The 20,081-nt window shown below is 44.6% G+C and overlaps 1 protein-coding gene across 5 annotated transcripts in view; it reads right to left on the reverse strand.

Moving 5' to 3' along the window:
- Positions 1 to 20,081, reverse strand: part of SRGAP3 (SLIT-ROBO Rho GTPase activating protein 3) — a 266,808-nt gene that overhangs the window by 184,256 nt on the left and 62,471 nt on the right. The window contains exon 2 of one of the 5 annotated variants that reach the window (XM_075938718.1): positions 18,676 to 18,734. The exons of the other annotated variants lie outside the window; for them this stretch is intronic. The gene's annotated coding sequence lies outside the window, so the exon portion shown is untranslated. The remainder of the gene's footprint in view (positions 1 to 18,675; positions 18,735 to 20,081) is intronic. 5 annotated transcript variants of the gene reach the window in all.

Below are 20,081 nucleotides of genomic sequence, written 5' to 3' on the forward strand. Positions count from 1 at the left end.
ATCTTCTCTTTCTCAAATTCCTTCCCTCCGTTTAGATAGGCCATTTTTCTAGTTGTGTAGTTGGGCCATTTCATCTAGAGTATGACAGAAGAATACAAACCCAGGAACTTTCATGCTTCTTGTAACTGCCTTGTTCTGACTGCTTGTTGTCTGCAAACATACACAGATATATGCAACCATAAGGGTCATGTGAGGTTGCACCATTTGCAAATCAGTGAAAAATCTTGTCTTTTGCATCTGGTCTGCATCTTCTGAAAACTCTGCTTTGCAGCAGACTTCTAATGACTCCTGATTTTGTCTCTGACCCAATAAACCTGTGCAAACTGCACAGATGTCAAGGCAAACGGCAGTGAGCTGACCACCATTTGAAATTCATTCAACAAGGAAGAAAAAGGCAGGAGGGATAAAGATCTACAACAACCTATACCTCATCACCACCGGTGATTATGAGTCGCTGCCCTCCCATACCTAACATATGATCCTATTCAGAGTGCCAGAGGAAAACCGAGAAACCTCAAGGAACCTGCCAATCTGACTTAGGAACTAGGGAAGGAGGGAAGAATTCCTACTCAATGCTAAAACTGGAAGGCAATTTAATGACCTGCATGTCAACAGAAGCACCATCATTACAGATCTACTTCTGTTAGCAACAAAGTAATTGCTCATTCTTTTCTACAGCTGAGAATGAAGATTACTCTAAGGCCTATCTGAAGCAGAGAATTAGAAATGCTGAGTCACATCTGCTAGCATTTTCCAGAGTACCCAACATGGACAAACGCTCACCATGGACTGACGTCCAACATGACGTTTAATGAGTGACAAAGAGGTGAGGAATACTGATCTTGGTGACTGGCCCTGCTCCAAAATGTCAGTTCACATTAGCACAAAACATCAGCAATTGGGATAGACCATCATGTTAGTCTTTGATTATACTACTGAATGGGTGAAATCCTTTCCACTGACTTCAGGAGAGCCAGAATTTTCACCCACTATTCCTAATTGCTGGTGGTGAAGGGTATTGTAGGCACAGATTAAACCAAATAAAGAGGCCACATGATGATTATTTTACATGGATTGATTAATGTCTACAATGAAAAGTAGTAAAAACTGAGACTGAAGGGAAGTGGTGGAAATCCCATTGATTGGGATGTTTAAAACTGGACTGGGGAAAGCACTAGGACACATACTGTCAGGGAAACTCTACACTGGCTAATAGGGTAGATGGACTCCACCCTATTTACAATTTATTAATACGCAAGGTTAGGATTTTATCACAATTATTTTTTAGTAAGAACAAGTCAGACATGTTGTAGGTAATAAATACAGCCGCTCCCCGAGTTGCAAACGGTCGAGTTACAAATGTTCGCACTTACGACCAAAGCTCCCATGGAGCGGTCGTAAAGACGGTCCCCGACTTACGAACGCGACCCGTGCTTACAAACAGCGCAGTCGCGTGTAACCCAATGGGGTCCGAGTTACGAACAGCTCAAGTTACGGCCAAGTGTTTGGTCCGTAACTTGTTCATAACTCGGAGAGAGGCTGTAGAAATTAACAGAAACCCAGGACTTGTCGATGACATTTACTGCAAATAGGGGGCGACCATCTAGAGCAACTGAAGCCCAACCCTTGCCACATCGGACAGTCCCAGCACCACAGCAGGGGCTGCAGCCAAAAAAAAAAAAAATCATGAAGGTTCATTAAAGCTGTGGAATCCATGAGCTCCATGACTAACTTGTACCTTCATCTAAAAGATATGGCTGTAGATTTCTACCCCTAGGAATAGAAAGAGAATGACTGTACCAATAAGCTTTCTTACAAACAGGCAGGACACACCTATATACCTTATCTGTTCAGCCAATAATCTTCAATGAGGACAATTATCTTTTTTTCTTTAATTTCCCTAATTGCCACGAATGGCTGTCACTCCTCAGAGCACCACCAGTCCACAATTCTTCACTCCAATATCCCATCCACCAGCTGTCTTTGCTTAGGTTCTTGTTTTTAGCATGCAGTCAGCGCCATCCAAACACTACATTCATTTCTACCCCCTCTCAGGAGTCCAAAGTGCTTTATAAAACATTAGGTAAGTCTGACCATTTCCCTCTGAGGCCGGTGTTCTTGTCCCCATGATATAGGTGGCGATATTTAGGCTTAGAGGCCTTACTTTGCAAAAAGTTAACATGTAGATGTCAGCACAAAAAGCAAGCACACACATGGAAATCAGGCTTTACCATGACCGCATGCATAGATCAGAGACTGTACTTGTGGATGCAATCATTACCAGTCACTGCAAAAAGTACATTCAGACCAGCCACACATACGTACAGACATCTTTTATGTGCTATACAGGTTTGCATATACACAAGCATTTGATGCTGTTAAAACTAGGGATGTAATAATGTAGTCGGTTAAACAACTAACTCATAGGTGAAAGCTTATCAATTAATGCTGTCAACTACATGCAACACCTTCCCCCTCCCCCTGCCAGTAAATTTTTTAGAGGGCTGGCCAGCAGCCTGGCTCAGTCCCAGCTTGCGCCGGATCCTGGGAGCTACCCCCACTGCAGCTCTGAAGGGAAAGTCATTTACGAGCCAGCAGCAGGAAACCTGGCTCAGTCCCTGCTCACGCCAGGTCCCAGGAGCTATCCCCATGCGGCTATGCATGAAAAGTAATTTAGTTGCCAGCAGGGCAGTGCAGGAGGTGGGAGGGAGGAGGGGTGCGAGAGTGAGGGTTGGGAGGTTAGGAGGGGCTCAGGGCGAGGGGGCCTATCTGGCACGGGCCTTTTCTCTCCCCCCAGCACTGCCCTCCCCAACCACCAGGGGCCTCTTCTCTTCCCCCAGCTGCCAGATCCTTTTCTTTTCCCCAAGGGCCGGGAAGGGGAAGATTGGGGCAGAGGGGCTACCCAGTGTGCTGGCAGGCAAGATGGCAGAGCCTCAGCCCTGCTGGCTACTCCACTGGTGGTACGGCTGCCCCCAGGGAACACTCTGCAGGATAACTCTCCCCTGCGGGCTCGCTGCCCCCAGTGGCCACTCCCAGTAGAATGTCCCTGTGAACAACAGCCCCTCCTTTTGCATGGTATGGAACACAGTCCTTGCCCCAGGGCTTCCGGTTGTCCTGACAACCAGACCCTGGCCTTGCTTTAAGTTAGGTGAAGTGGAAACTAGATACCAAAATTGGTGGCCCTAACTCTTACCATTTAGGAGGAGTTCTTGAACCAATGGACTCGCAGACAAACACGGAAACGCATTCTAACTTAGGGGGAAACAACAAAATGTCAGAAGAACAAAATTCAAGTTTTCCTAAGAGCACTACACTATAACAGAAACTGAGCACACCTTCAGTGGGCAGCAAGCTTCTAGAAATGAAATTTCAGTACAGGACAAGGGGAGAGGAAGGAGACATATCTGCACAGCTATTATCTGGATCTTCCACGATTCAGTAACCTCATCTAGAACAGTGGTTCCCAACCGCCAGTCCGCAGACCAGTGCCAGGCCATGAACCGCTGGCCGTTGGGCCGCAATGGCTGCCGGAGCTGAAGCCAGCTGTTCATGGCAGATCACTGCCCCACAGCAACAGGCTTCAGCTCTGGCCATCGTGGTAGCTAATTTTGCCCTGCGGTGATGCTTGGGGCTGAGGCAGCAGCAGGAGGAGGCAGAGCAGGAGGCACCTCCCACCCTTCTTCCTCCCCCATCTCACCCAGGTAAAATGGCAGCCCAGCTGGGGTCACTGGGAGCGGTGGGGCAGGATCCATGGAAAGGGGAGATTGTCAATTTAAGTCAGGGATTGCTGGGACACAGCATGCCAAGGTTGGTAGTGACAGCGGATGCAGGACAGGCTCCAAATAAGACAAAGGTGGTTGACAAAAGGAAGTTGGGAAGCAGGAGACGGTGGGCACTGGGGTGACAGGCTTGGCAAGACAGACTTGAGAAGTAATGGGGTTAGTGGGAGAGAGGGAATATCAGATGATGGGTTTGGCAGGTTTAAGAATACAGAGACACAGAGTACCAGGGTTGGTTGGACAGGGTCAGAGGGGTCTGGGGTTGGAAGTAAAAAGTGATGTGCAGTGACAAGATGGGCTCAGCGGGTAAATGGATTGGTGCTAGGTAATATTTTATTTGCATATTCATTATAAATAAATGATATTTATAAATAATGAATATGCAAATAAAATGTTACCAGCCCTCTAAAAAGTTTGTGAATGTGTTTGCTGGTCCACAGTATAAAAAAAAAAGATTGGGAATCACTGATCTAGAGGACAGGCCTTCCAAAAACATCAGTTAACATTACAACCACAGCCAACCTAATCTTAGCAAGAACTCAGAGATCTATTGTTATTTGCTTTGCCCAGTGCTTTGCCTGCTTTATGTAATTCTTTCCAAACCATTTCTGCTTTCATACGTCTTTCCCCAACTCCAGCAGGAAATACGAGCTATCCCTTAAGGCAGCTCTCCAACTTCTGTAAGGACAGCTGAAAAATGTGTCAATTCTATCATTCCTCATCCATAGCCTCCAACACTTCCTGCTCTCATTTTTACAGAGGACCAGTCAGCGTTTGCATTCTTTTTTGCTGCAACTATAGGTGGAAAAAAGTCTTATTGAATTGTAGATAACTGGAAATATTTCAACATGTCACATTGCTTTGCTGTTCTGTTTTCCTTTCAAGCATTTCCCAGTCCTCATTCTATGTGGTTTTAATTTGTGTTTATAAAGCCCCTGATTTTCACAGCCCTATTTATTCTTTTCATGGCTGGTCTGGCTCTTGTGTCTGCACCACAACAGACTACTGGCCACTTCACAGGTGACTGGGGCACTTCTCACCGAGTATCCAGGGCCCAGAGGTGTTTAGGCAGCTAGCTCTCTTCAAAGCAGTGGGTATCAGGTACCTAAGTACCTCTGAGAATATGGGCGTACGCTTGTGGCAATGACGCAAGATACAGATATAATGCTGTGTCCTGCAACCCTCACTCATATGAGAAGTGCAGAGTTGCAGATTCAGGTGCCCTTAAGCTGCTCATCCATATTCTTCTCCTCTGATTTAAGACAGGATGGATTTCAGGCTTTTCAGCTCTTTCACAACATCCCTCACTGTTCAATGTTCCCCTTTGCATTCTGTCAAACAAGCCTGATTTCCTAATGTCAAATTGTTCTGTTGCTCGTTGTTGCAACCAGTGCTGCCCTGATGAGCGAATCAGAGCTAATGAAGGATGTCTCATGTATTCCAGTGTAGAGGGTTCTCCCACATCAAGCTCATTTAGAACAGTTAAGTGATCCAAATTCAGTTCCGTTTCTTCAGATTAGATTCACAACTTCAATAGATCTACAAGATCTTCTAGCTTTTGTCAGAAGCTGGGAATGAGAGACGGGGGTGGGGTCATTTGCTGATTATCTGCTCCATTATTTCCTCTGGGGGCACCTCGCAGTGGCCAATGTTGGCAGACAGGATACTGGGCTAGATGGACCTTTGGTCTGACCCAGTGTGGCCGTTCTTATATTCTCTACAATTCAACAGTGATTGGGAAACTTGTCGCCTTCCTTATCAGCTGTTCGTGGTTTCTCCCATGCTTATCTGAGACACCTGATGAACGCGGAGGTAACACGGCACAGGGGACACATTCTGGCTCCCTGTCAGGATATGTCCACATTGCAGCTGAAGTTGGGATTCCCAGCTTGAACAGACAGATACGCACCAGATCTGCTCAATCTCACTACAAATAGCAGTGCAGCCAGCCAGAGATAGCTTGGTCGGCAGCTAAGACTTGCCGTTTGAGTACAAATCCACCCAGACCCACCGGGTACATACTTGGGTGATTATCCCCAGATACCACCTATTTTACCTCCACCTCATATAGCTAGCATTAGCACATCTCTCAAGCTTCCTGTTAAGCTGAGAAGCATGCTCTCAGCTTCAATACACACGTACCCTTAGGTAGAAGGTTCGCCTCAGCATTTAGATTCTGTAATTAAATTAATATAGAAGTGTGTCATAGAATTGTGTGTTTTAAAAATCCATTCAAACATGGGGTTCGTTATTATTCAGAACGTTGCCCTACAATGTTAGAAACCCCCCACACAACAATGTCCACATACAACTCCCCTAGAACCAGGAAGTGAAACAGACTAGGCTGAGAGCAGGGCAAGTAAATGTGATTGTCCCAGAGTTTCATTGCTCCAATAAGTTACTACAGGTGTGGAAAACCCTTGTTTAACTACATGATTTATATATTGGTCATCTCTGTTATTGTCCGTTCTGGGACTCTTACCTGAAAATGAGTTTCTTCAAAATACCCTGGAGGCCTCCAGTGCCATCCAAGGGTCACTGGACTTCCTTCAGTGCCTTTAATTGTTATCCAAGCTACTGCATCTGTTGCATCAACCACAATATTCATCTCTCGTCTCTCCGCTGACTCAGCATTGTTCTTCACCTATTTAAAAACCCATGTTCCTGGTTCAACTGCACTGCTTCTAAGAATACATTTTTATCATTCCAACATGTGACTTTAATTAAGCACTTCTTTACATAGGGTAGGCTTCCAGCATTTGTCTAGGAGACATTGCACTTTCCTTTTGCATTTCAGGAACCAGATTCTCTGTTGTAATCCATCCCTTTTCGCCACGTCAGCTGTGAAAAGGAACTGGCTTAATCTAAATTGAGGTAGGAATTTCACCATCATAGGGGACACCTCAGCTTGGTGAGAAGTGGAGTAGTCAGTTTTCATACCACCACTAGTGTAAGGGGGGGGGTATGCTGGACAAGGAAGTTGTGCAACCATCATGCTACTGCATTAGCAGGCTACTTCCTTGGGGCAGTTTCAAGCTAGCATCTGTCAGGACAGAACCTATTAAGGGGATGGCAAAAAGAACACCCCTCATCTGCGCCCACCCCAAGCAGAGAATGGGGTATGTTCGTATCCCATAGAATGTAAGATGCTAACTGAAAAAAAATTAATCTTTTCCCTCACCAGTGACCTGTGTGGCAGGAGACAGGAGACTGTAGCAAAACACGGAGAAAGCATTATGTGTGAAGAACAAGTAAGATTACGTCTTTGCACCTAGATAATCAACATAATATTAACACAAATCCTTCAATAGTGCCCAATTCTGTTGAACAATTCAAGGAACTTTGGGATTCACAAATGTCTTAGGAATAGCTACTAGCGGTCCGAATAACAGAAAGCCAAACTCAGCATTATTCATAGCAAAACATTTTTAATGTCAACTTCCACCAGTGCTAGTTATTGGTATGGACAGCTGTTTGAATATCTGTGCCCCAAGCCAAAATATTTTTTAATTTCTAGTTTGAATTTAACAAACAAACAAACACAGCCTGCCTACCCCCTAGAAATCATCATCTATGCTTCTTATTACTCCTAAACTTTCAGACTGATACTAACTGGCCAAGATCACCCCAATATCCTGTGTGCGAATGTTTCACTTCTCTCAACAAACAGAAATTTCCCCAAGACTACATTTCAAAACTCTTCTCTCTCTCACTTCAAATCTGAGCTCCTCTCTGTGTCCCTGATGGTAAGCAGAGTTACAAAAGGCTCAGTTCCAATTTTTACAGCAACCTTGCCAACTCTTCCAGTACCATCTTCGGTCTCCCAAAGATGGAGGTTAATCATTTTCCCACTGAGCAAGCACATCTTATCTTCAAGGTGCCTCATCCCACCATTGTTCTCCTGCTCTGCGCCATGACATATCCTCACTTAATTCCATAATCACAATGCCTGAATGGCATTCACAATCAGAGACCTGTTGAATATCATTACTGTATACTAGACACTGAAAAAAGGCCCAAACCAAAGCTCTGAATCTCAACTTTACTTGAATTTGGGGGTATTCAAAACACAAACCTAGTTGGGAATGGTATAATTGGTTCCCAATGCCGTCTTTTTAAGGAGCACAACCAACGGGAGAGGCGCAGAAGGGAGCAAATAGGGCAGTTGTCCCAGGGCTCGTCGAGTCAAAGGGACCTGGGGCTTCCGGTAGTGGCCAGAGCCCCGGGCCCTTGAAATTACCCCTCAAATGCTGTGCTCCGTGTGGTGTGCTCCATACTGCTCTGAGGGCGGGGGGGAATAGGGAAGAGGTGGTGCATTCCATACAGTGCAGAGGACTGGCTTCCCTAGCCCCATCCCTTTTCGCCAGAGGCCCCACTCCTTCTGGGAGCACAGAGCTGCCCCCCTCAACCCACCCACACCTTGCCCAGGGGCCCATGGAGGCGGTCAGCTCCCCTGAGCAAGACAAAGCCCTGGATGCAAACAAACTAAAGTGCTAAGTGTGTAAACTCTGAATTTGGCCACTTTAACCTCTCCCTTCTGTAGTGTCATCTCTATGTCCCACACACATACTGCTTTACAGCTACCTACTGTACAGCCCTAGATCCAGGGATGGCAGGTGAACCGCTGGCTGAGGGGACACCTGGGGGAGGAATTTGGGAGGGACCATGCCTGACTGTTTGGGGAGGCACAGCCTCTGGTACCCACCGCCCATGCCGATGTCTTTTTAAATTCAAGTCGACACCCCTGTCACCCCAACCAGGGGAATTTCCTCCCTATCTCTAAATGATCTATTCCCCAGCACTAAGCAATTCATACATTTCCAACCCAGGGAACATAGTCTCCTCTATCCAACCCCATTCTTTTCTTGTGGTTAGTATGATTGTTCAGACAATATATTACAAAACTTTGTGACCTCAGTCTACGGCTTTGAGACCTTTGTGTGGTTTACCACTCTCAGCCACTCCTCCCCCATGCTCCCGTGGGAGTGTTTCATAAATAAATTACTGCAGCCTAGATCCCAAGCACCGTCCAAAGCTCACTGGGAGCTGAGATCCCTTGATGTTAACAGCAAGTGCATATTTCTGAGGCTAAAAACATCCCTCAGATTAGCCTCTGGAAAGAGCAGCTGTAGAGTGGAGAATGAGGTCTGTCTCACCATAATACATCTTCAGGCCAGTTTTCCCCCTTGTGTATCAATAGAGCACAGTAATATGCAAAATTAAGAACTCAAGTCTGCAATTATTTCCAGAATTCAGCCCCTGCATGCATCCTTGTTCCTCCATGCCATGGGGATCACTGCCATGGGATGCCAGAACAGAAATCCTGACTGTAAGCACAAAGTCTAAGACCCCAATATAAAACAGTTTTGATATGCTCCAATTTGGGCATCAATCAGGCACTATAAATCAGGATGGACAGTGACGGCTGCCCAATATTTTCTGTCAGTCTCATAGATTTCCTTGTTGGCAGCAGCCATCTGCTCTTTTAAAGCATGCTGCATTTTAAACTTGCCTTTGTTAATTATAGAAATGTAGGAAAGGAAGATACCTTGATAGGTCAACTAGTCCAGTCCCCTGCACTCAGGCAGAACTAAGTATATAATCCATTCCTGACAGGTGTTTGTCTAACCTGTTATTAAGAACCTCTAATAATAGATATTCCACAACCTCCCTTGGTAATTTGTTCCAGTGCTTAACTAAGCTCATAGTTAGGATGTTACTCCTAGTATCTAACCTAAATCTCCCTTGGCACAATTTAAAATCAGTACTTCTCATCCTGTCCTCCATGGATAAGGAAAATGCTTGATAAAAACCTTTTATGCACCTGAAGACAGTTATATCCTTCCCACATCCCGCATCAGTCTTCTCCAGACTAAACAATTGTTTTCAGTCTTTCCTCATACGTCATGTTTTTGACTCTGGGTAGGCTCAAAAGTTTGTCTTTCATCAACAAAAGTTGGTCCAATAAAAAGATAATTCCTCACTCCCTTTGTCTCTCTACATTTAAACAGTTTAAAATGGTGGTTAGAGTGGTGAATTATTATAGGAAATTGAGTGCTCTCTTCCCAGTCAGTTTTATAGATTTTTTTAAAATATGAGGTGCTGTACCAACAAAACTGGAACATCTTGTAGGATTGCACCTCACATGCATGTGCAATTCTGTGCAAGTTTTCAACCCTTCCTTAGTGGTAGGATTGCTGGGAGGAAGGGAATAAATAGTAATCTGATTTTTTTTTTAACCACAATGGTTGAAAAGCAGCATATTTCTTGCTGTAATGCACAGCTTCAGAGAAAACTCTCAGCTTCCTATTTGCATCGAACAGAAGAAAGAAGTAGTATACTGCACAATTAAACTTAAATAGATAATCCTATTGAGCAACTAGGAATTAATCTGCAATGTGTTACAATATTACATCACATTAACCAATTTGAGCAATGTATCCACTCCATAACTACTGTCATACCATATTATCTGAGACTAATCAAAGTGATACTGAATCGAAAGATTCCCTGCAAGTAAAATGTTTATCAACATACCCTCATTCACTTGATAATGGGACCCTTATTTTCAGTTAACAGAACCTCATCACCTCTGGCAAAATTAACCAGGAAACTAGCAATCTGACTCGGGCATTTATATTAGGTAAAAGAGCCATTTGTCTTCTCTAATATAAGTTGATTTGTGCTTTCTGTCAATGGCAAATATTGGCCAATATTTATAGATATGATTATCCTTATATATTAACTTCAACTCACCGAACACTGATAGAAATATTTCAGAAAGGTAATTCGTACGTAACACATGCAAAAAATTGACTATTTATCTCACTGGGGTTAGAACGGAGGATCTTGGCTTCCTAAATGCATTGTATGCTTGAACAATACAAGTGTGTCTATTCTTCTCTTCTGATGTGTGCATGGCCATTGCAGCATTAAAATTGTACTAGATTCCTTTATAACCCACTCTCTTCTTTGACTGAATCATAAAAGCTGCCCTTTTCCTAGGGTAATTCATGCAGTATTTGTGTGTTCTGAGGCTTTTTTCCTTTCATCTCCCTACATTTGCCTTTCAAATCATCTTCTTCCCTTTGCCATCCACTTCAGCTCAGCTCAACATTAATATATATTAATTTAAGGGACTGTATGACTCATGTGATATACAGCATTTTACCTTATTGTTGAAAGTTCAATCCTAGCACAGACTGATAGTAACAAATTTAAGTTACTATCTGATGACTATCTTGTGTCCTAGGTCAGCAGAACTGGGTGGTCACAATTAGGGGTGTAAAAATTAAACACGCTAACCATGTAAACACTCCACAGGCTGTCGGACCTGCAGGCTGCTGGCAGTGGCTGGGAGTTTAGGCTAACGGATATGCTAATATTTATCGGTTAACTGGTTGGACTCTTATGTCTCTAGTGACAATCCAGTTCCCCGCTGTTGTCAGTCCCAGAACCCAGAGACTGTCTGCACCATAGAAACCTCACCATAGTGCGACCCTCCAGAGGAAGCTGCAGATGTTGATCAGATTTCTCCTTGGTGCTCCCATCCAGTACCCTCATTTTAAATCTATCAGCAGCATCACAGTTCCAGGATAACTGCAACTATATATCTGTATATCTACATTGTTCCTTGAGATAACCCACTCCGAGGTTTCTGGCTACCAGCCTCTTGGGTAGAGACCCTCATCTCTCCCGCTTCTGACAAGGGTTTTCAGGAGACACAACTCCCTGGCTGACATGGTGATATCTTAGCAAGCCTGAAGACTAGCATCTGTGCTTTGCTTTCTCTCACGAGTATGAACAATGTTCTGCCAGCACTTGCCTCTTACTGCACAGCTCTTTCTAAGCAAGCATCTTCATTCCTAAGGTAAAAGTTTTACAAAGAATTTTTTTTAAAAACCCGATTTAAATGCACACTAAATACACCAGGAGTCAGTCATCCCTCAGATTTATGGGACCCAAATAGGCCAAAGTCTTGCCAATCCTTCTGACAAGGTTGTCTCCCCCTTTAGACAAAAGGTTGGGTCTCTTTGCTGGATCACAAAGAGAATCCTGCGAGAGTTCACACTCGCCTATTGAGAGCCAACACTTTTCTTTACAGCCAAGATACGGAAAACTCAACTTGAAACATTACCTGTGAACCACTCCCAGGGGCAGTAACTCTCTAGAGCCAAACATCAGCCCCACACACCCTGCTTTTACTTCCTGTAAGAGCTGTTGGTAACCCTGCCCTCTGGAGGAGACTATGATCATACATAAACTACTCAAATTTAATACAGGGGCCTCGCAAACTACTTTATGGGTGCGCAATACCAGTCACAATCTATACATTTTTAATTTTTTTTAATATGTGCCACAGAATTGAGCCCTGATTTTGTGGCACCTCCCTTGATTGAGGGTGGCAGGCATTTAGTTCTAAACCACCTTTCTGGGACAACAGAAAGACTGGTCTCTTTCATCACTAAAATCCATTAAAAATAAACCCATACAGCTAGATTTCAAATTATATTTGGCTCCTGACTCATACTAGCCAGCCATCACTCCAAGATCAAGAGGAGGGGTGTTTTATTTCTTATTTTTCCCAGAGCCATTGTAATTAAGGCAATTCAGAACTTAAACATATTTGTCCAAGCCAGCCAGCTTTTTAATGGTCATTTCATTGCACCTGTTTTCATACCCACTTGCTCTAGCAAGACACATACCTAAGATGAGTGTCATTAACGGGCAGTAAGACAGGAACACATTTGACTGATGGGCTTGAGTTTCAACCATCAAATTGAGTTCAAGTAATTACAGCTTTGGCAAAAAAGCTGATGGTTATTTTACATGGTTTGTTGCCTAAAAGTGTATCTGATTTCTTTTGCACCATATTTTGGTTCACTTTGATGTATGATCGCTCACTGCTCCCCTTGATTGCTTTTGAAAAGCAATCTAAATTAATGTGAATTGGTAAAGGGTAATTATCTCGATGAATAATTAGCACGAACTAATAAATGCAAATAGGACAAAATGCCAAGTTTGACTAGACTAATAGATCTTATTCTTGTCATGCTCTCTATGAAGAGGGCATCTGCTGTAAACAGACAAAGGAAAAAGGGGGGAGGGGAGGTTGTACTCCAGATCCCAGAGTATGGCACTCATCACTGTGAGTAAGGGTGATAAGAGTTGGGCTTGGGCTTTGTTTAAAGCTCATAGTTGGCATGGGCAAAGAATGGCTCGTTTACTGCAAGATGAAAAATAGAACTTTATTAGGTATTTAATGAAATAATAAGGTCCCAATCCTGCAGCTGTTCTGGGTCTAATCCTTACTGATCCTAGCAGTCTCTGTAGAAATGGGTAGGATTAGTCATACAAGGAAGGGTTACTAACACCCATGAGTAAAATATATAGGATGACGCCCAGGTTTGAAGAAAGGGAGAATGAATCTGAAGGGAAGGCAGGGGAGCCAACAGCTTCCATGGGCTCCTCAGCAGGCTGAAGGCCCAGCTCCACACCTGGAAGGGAAGGGACCTCAAGCAGAAAGCCAGCTCCCCGTGCCACTGAACGATGCTCCAGCAGCAACTTAAAGGGCCCAGGGTTCCAGCCACTGCCACAGTAGCAGCATCAGCAGCCAGGAGCCCCTGGCCCCTTTGAATAGCCAGGCTCTGGGCCCCCTTTGCCCTCCCTAACGGTGGGACTGAGGGAAGGTGAATTCTGTGAAGTGAACTTGGTAACATTCTTTTCACAATATTCACATTTGTGCCATTCCTCCTGCCATTTCAGTGCAGACTGAGTTCCCAAAATACAAACACACCATTCCTTTATCCTTAGCACATCTTGGTGAAGGGAGTCGTTCCGTGCCTCTAGTAGAGAAAAAAGTGTTTGCTGGACATCTCTCTGGTAGCAATAATAGTACATGAAAAATCAAGTTCTTCTCTTTAGATCTACCCAGATAACATGGGAATGTCATTTTGAAACACAAATACTCCACTTTTATACGGGCTACCCTCTGGCTTCAGAGACAGCCCTGTGTACCCAAGGGAAGAGCACCCACACTCTTAGTCTTATGCATGAGCAAGGAAAAAAGGGAAATGACTCTGAAGGGAAGGCAGAGGAGCCAACAGTGAGGAGGCCCTTACTCCACTCCTGGAAGGGCAGGGACTCAAGTGGAAGGGGTGGGACTGGGGTATCCTGAAGCCAAACTACTTTGTCAGCTAGCCAGTCTATTAACCCAGTACAATACTGTGCTTGTGTCACTGCTGAGAATCTTCCAATGAAACAAAGAGAGACACCAAAAACACAAACTGTATTTACAAGTGAACATGAAACAAAGAAAAAACAATCCAAGAGCCCTCAGGAAGCTCAATAAGTGGTGAAAGATAGGTTCTTACTCCCCTGCATGGATGTGTAAACCAAGAGGAAGAATTGGCCCAAATATGCAAAACACTGCTAAACACTAAAGTACAAACATAATACACACACAATTCCAATTATCAGTTGGATTACACTGCGGATCAAGCAGAGTATATGGCTGTAAGTAAGCATTTGCATAATAATTTCCATTAAGTTGTATTAAGCTGAATAGCATCATACAACACTGTTTAGAGGGACTTGCAGTACATTAATCAGATTAAATGGAACATGATGAGAGAAAACATTTAAGTGCCTTCTTAGCAATATGGGGAAGCTCAGCAAATAATAAGTAGCTGACCAAACCACAATTCTGGAGATACCTCTTTGGAAAAAAACTGAACAGCATTTGCTACCTCTTTGGGGCCATATTAAACATCTGAGCATCATAACGAGGGAAACCTCAGTGCATTATGTGAAGTATATTTTAGTTCAATCTAAGACCTACACATTATTATTTTATTAATGCTTTTTTACATGTTTAGCATATAATGGATCTAAGAGAAGAATGCTTTTTTCTAAAAGCTCACCATCATTATTGCTGTGTGTGTGCACATGAGAGAGAGAGAACTCATAATGATGAGGGGAAAAGACAATAGTCCAATTTACGTTTAATTCATATTTGATTAAAATCTTAGAAGCAGCTTGTTCAAGGCTGAAATGCTCCCATAGCTTAGTTTCTCACACAATCCTATTCCTCCAAATGCCCAAAAATTAAACAAGGCCCAGGTCTTCCCTGACTTATAGAGCCCTAATGTTGCCATACAGTCTCTCATAAGAAGTTAGCAAAAACTCTTGTCCGCTACTAGGGCTGCAGGGCCAGCCGCAGTCCCTAAAAATAGAACCTTGGGCTACAGAACAACTTTTGCCAGTGTGTATTTGGGCTCATCGTGATAAAAATCTGAGTTAGTATGGACCAGCCACAAAGTAGCCTGGATAGTCATACTTTATTTGATGAGTGAAACGTTTACCCTTATGTCTCCTGCACTGGAGGGATTACTTTGCAGCTGTCTATAAAACATGCTTTCGCTCAAGAGATAGCAAGGACATTAGCACCCACATAGCTGACTTGTGACAGATTCCTGCATTCTTCTTGTAATAGGAATGCCTGAACACAAACATAGGTTTTGAGCCAATGGTCGGTCACTCACGTCAATGAGAATCTGTCCATTCATTTCAATAAGTACTGGAATAGAGACTACATCCGTGTTCCTCAGTCTTAAAAAGTTTAAGTAACACCACACAATTTTGGGGGGGGAGGGGGAAACACCAAAGATTTTTTTTGTTGAGGGGAAAAGAAAAAACAAAACAAAACAAAAAAACCACCAGGCCTGGGAGATCTGGAGATCGAAATGCACTACAACCCCCCACCCTCCCTTCCCCCAGGTAAACTGTCCAGGACATAAGTACATAAGAATGGCCACACTGGGTCAGACCAAAGGTCCATCTAGCCCAGTCTCCTGTCTGCCAACAGTGGCCACTGCCAGGTGCCCCAGAGGGTGTGGACCGAAGACAATGATCAAGCGATTTGTCTCATGCCATCCATCTCCAGCCTTTGACAAACAAAAGCCAGGGACACCATTTCTATCCCCTGGCTAACAGCCTTATATGGACCTAACCTCCATGAATTTATCTAGCTCTTTTTTCAACTCTGTTATAGCCCTAGCCTTCACATCCTCCTCTGGAGGTTGACTGTGCACTGTGTGAAGAAGAACTTTCTTCTATTAGTTTTAAACCTGCTACCCATTAATTTCATTTGGTGTCCTCTAGTTCTTATATTATGGGAACAAGTAAATATCTTTTCTTTATTCACCCTCTCCACACCACTCATGATTTTATATACCTCTGAAAAGTCCCAGACTCTTTAGCCCATGGGTTCCCAAACTAGGGGGCATGCCCCTCGCAGGGGGGAGTGAAGAAATTCCAGGGGGTTGGCGCGAGGGGACCCAAGCCTCCCCCATCAAGTTTTGCTGCTCCAGTCAGTTCCTTTTTTTCTCAACAAGTTTTGCTGCTATTTGGGGGGGGCGGGGCGCGTGAGGGTTTCTCAAAAATCAAAAAGGGGGCATGATGCCGAAAAGTTTGGGAACCACTGCTTTAGCCTCTCCTCATATGGGACCCATTCCAAACCCCTAGTCATTTTAGTTGCCCTTTTTGAACCTTTTCTAATGCCAAAATATCTTTTTTGAGGTGAGGAAACCACATCTGTACACAGTATTCAAGATGTGGGCGTATCATAGTTTTATACAGGGGCAGTAAGATATTCTTCATCTTATTTTCTATCCCTTTTTTAATAATTCCTAACATCCTATTTGCTTTTTTGACTGCTGCTGCACACTGTGTGGATGTTTTCAGAGAACTACCCATGATAACTCCAAGATCTCTTTCCTGATTAGTTGTAGCTTAATTAGCCCCCAACATATTGTACGTATAGTTGGAGTTATTTTTTTCCCAATGTGCATTACTTTACACTTATCCACATGAAATTTCATTTGCCATTTTGTTGCCCAGTCACTCCGTTTGGTGAGATCTTTTTGAAGTTCTTCACAGTCTGCTTTCGTCTTGACTATCTTGAACAGTTTAGTATCGTCCGGAAACTTTGCTACCTCACTGCTTACCCCTTTCTCTAGATCGTTTATGAATAAGTTGAATAGGATTGGTCCCAGGACTTACCCTTGGGGAACACCACCCCTCTCCTTTCTGAAAATTTACCATTTATTCCTACCCTTTGTTTCCTGTCTTTAACCAGTTCTCAGTCCATGAAAGGATCTTCCCTCTTATCCCATGACAACCTAATTTACACAAGAGCCTTTGGTGAGGGACCTTGTAAAAGGCTTTCTGGAAATCTAAGTATACTATATCTACTGGATCCCCCTTGTTCATGTTTGTTAACCCATTCAAAAAACTCTAATAGATTAGTAAGACAGGATTTCCCTTTACAGAAACCATGTTGACTTTTGCCCAACAAATTATTTTCTTCTACGTGTCTGACAATTTTATTCTTTACTATTGTAAAGAATAGGTAGGGAGGGTGCAGGAAGGGACTTGGGGCAGGGTGTCAGAGCAAGCTGGGAATGCGGAGTCTTGGCAGGGGGACGGGAGTGAGCGGGGGTTGGGTGTGGGGTCTGGGCATGAGTGGGGAGACACTTACCTGGCTTGGTACCCTGCTGCAGCAGGGAAAGCCTCCAGGGAGCATGCTCTTGTTCCCCAGGGACGGGGACGGGGGGTGGGGGGGTGGAGAACTTAGTTCCCCCGCCCCACCCATGCAATGGGAAACCCAGAGCAGCTGCAGCACCAGGTCAGGCTTCCTGTTGGCATGGCGGGGGGGAGAGGAGGTAGAGTAAAAACCCCAATCATCCCTGCCAGATTAAACTCTGCCACTTCCCCAGCAGGCTGGGGACGGGTGCAGGGGAGAGAGAGCAGCAGTGCATGCGGGGCAGCAGAGCCCAAGCGTGCCCCGAGTGGGGAGGACAGCAGAGCCCGAGCGCACCCTGGGAGGGCAGAACCTGAGCGGAGTTCCCCGCAGGCGGCAGTTTTAAAACACCGAGGTCCAGGAGCGGCTCCTCAGCTCCAGCCACCTCTCCACCTCCCAGCAGCAGGCGCCGCTGTAGAAGCGGCTGCCTGCACACATGGAGGAGGAGGAGGCTGCCCAGCACCGGAGGCCCCATAGGACAGGGGCCGTCCGGCGGGCTGGGGAGGGGGCATCCATAGCAGGAGCTGTCTACGGGCTCTGCAGGGGGCGGGAGAGCAGAATGTTTTGGGGAACCCTGAATTTCACTTCACAGAACCCTGGGGTTCCGCGGAGCACCGTTTGGGAAACACTGCCCCAGGGAAAAGTTGTTCAGCCCAAAAAAAGGAGGCTTGCCCTTTTAAGGGAGACCATTTTGAATTCTGTTCTCTCCACAGCACACCTCCGACTGCCTTGGGACACGCTTTAAGAAACACTAGTCTACATGGTGTAATTTTGGCCTCTCTCAAAAGGATGCATGGAGAGGGAGGAACAGGAAAAGCATGTAGGGAGCTTCTTCCATCCCCCATGCAAGTCAGTGTATGTGTTCAGGAGCAGGGCAGGATACAGACATTACAGGCACTCGGACAAGTTCAGCTAATGTGCCCAAAGGCAGTGTTTCCCTACAGTCAGTAGTAGGCATTAGAGGGGAGGGCAGGACATACTGTTCTTTTTCAGAGTGGCAGCAGCAAATGCTACCATGCATGCTGCAGGGCATTGAGGTAGTAAGACAGGGGATTGTGGCTATAGAGCTAATTTCTGTGTAGGCACAGCCAGCCCTCAGGATAATAGTTGTCATGTTTTGGCCACAAAACCGTGGAGCGAGCAGTGGTTCATTGCTGGGTTGTGGAGTTCAACAACTTCCCCATAATACTGCTCTTGCAAGAAATGGGGATGTCATTGGATCAGACAAAAATGCATTATAAAAGCTATGGACCCGAGGAAAAAAAATTAAAATGGGAGTAAAAAGGAGAAGTCAGACAGTCCTAGTCCCCTTACCTAAATCCAGTACGTCAAATTCTTATCTCCATCTGAAGTATCTCATGCAATTTCAGAACCTACAACAGAGCAAATTAGAGCCAACTTTGGTCCCTATCCAACATTTGGTAGGGTTGCCAGGTGTCCGGCATGGACCCGGACAGTCCAGTATTTTCGCCTCCTGTCCGGTAAAAAAAAAAATCAGAAAATACCCAACACCTAAAATGTCCAGTATTTTCTGGGGGGTTTTCCCCGGCCAGGAGGCGAAAATACCGGACACCTGGCAACCCTACGACACACTCAGCAAACTGGGCCCAGCCCCCGACACCACCCACAAGTCCCCGTCCCCTCCCCCGAGCCCCTGCTTACCTGGTTCCGCAGGGAAGCTACCTTCTGACTTGACCAAGAAAACAAGATGGCCAGGACACCAGCAAAAAGCCTAAAGACCTGAAGCAAGGGGAAACACTGCCTTCCCTGGGTGTTAGTGCTCAACCTCTTCCCTCTTCCTTTCCCTATTCTGACTCTGCATGCACTTAAAGGGGCCATGCTGATTTATTTTTATTTTTTTGCTTAATAACTCTCGGGTCCTTTTTTTTTTTCTCCAACAACTTTAGTTTCCCCCTTTTTTTCCCCCCTCCAACAGAATTTTTTCCCGGTGGGTTTTTTTTGGGAGGGGGGTTCGGTATTTTTGGTTAAATCATCTGGCAACCCTAACACTTGGGCTATGTAGAGGGAGAAATCCCAAGTGAAAAGGAACTTTCACATTTATCACCTTTGGACACAGAACTTAACTCTAGCAAAATTAATGTATACTCTGTAGCAAAATTTCCCTTGTGTGTCTACCTGGCTTCCCATTATGCAGCTTAGGCCTAAGCCTAGCCTTAAAGACACTAGTTTCTGTTTATTTTGCAATTTCAAGTTGCAGAGGGCTTACAATATTTCACCCCCAGCACATAAAGCAAAACAGACAGTATAATTAATGGCTGCTGCTGTAAATAATATGATAAATGCACCCACTGATGAGTTGAGGCATTCCTATTTTTCCCATTTGTGTACCACGATGAATGAGGCATTCTGAGCTCATCACCCACCATCCATCACAATGAAACCCACTCACCACACACAGAATAAGAACTCAAACTTCCCTTCTACATTTAAGGGGACAATAACGAGCGTGGGAGGAGATTTCCAACATCCTTCACGATTTTGGGGGCGGAGGGGTTAAACCATTTAATAGTGTATTAATCTAAATAACAACGAAGTGTTGCAAAGAACAGATATTCTGCTGACTAATGTCAATATTGACACCAATGTGTCTTGCAAAAGAAGTACAGTACAACAGGTTTGGCTGGTATCAGCCCTCTCTCTCACTGGCATAAGTCTAATTGTATGTCTGCAGAAATTGCAGTTCTTTAGTCTTTGATGCC

The sequence above is a fragment of the Pelodiscus sinensis genome, chromosome 11 (assembly GCF_049634645.1).
Source record: "Pelodiscus sinensis isolate JC-2024 chromosome 11, ASM4963464v1, whole genome shotgun sequence".
NCBI lineage: Eukaryota > Metazoa > Chordata > Testudines > Trionychidae > Pelodiscus > Pelodiscus sinensis.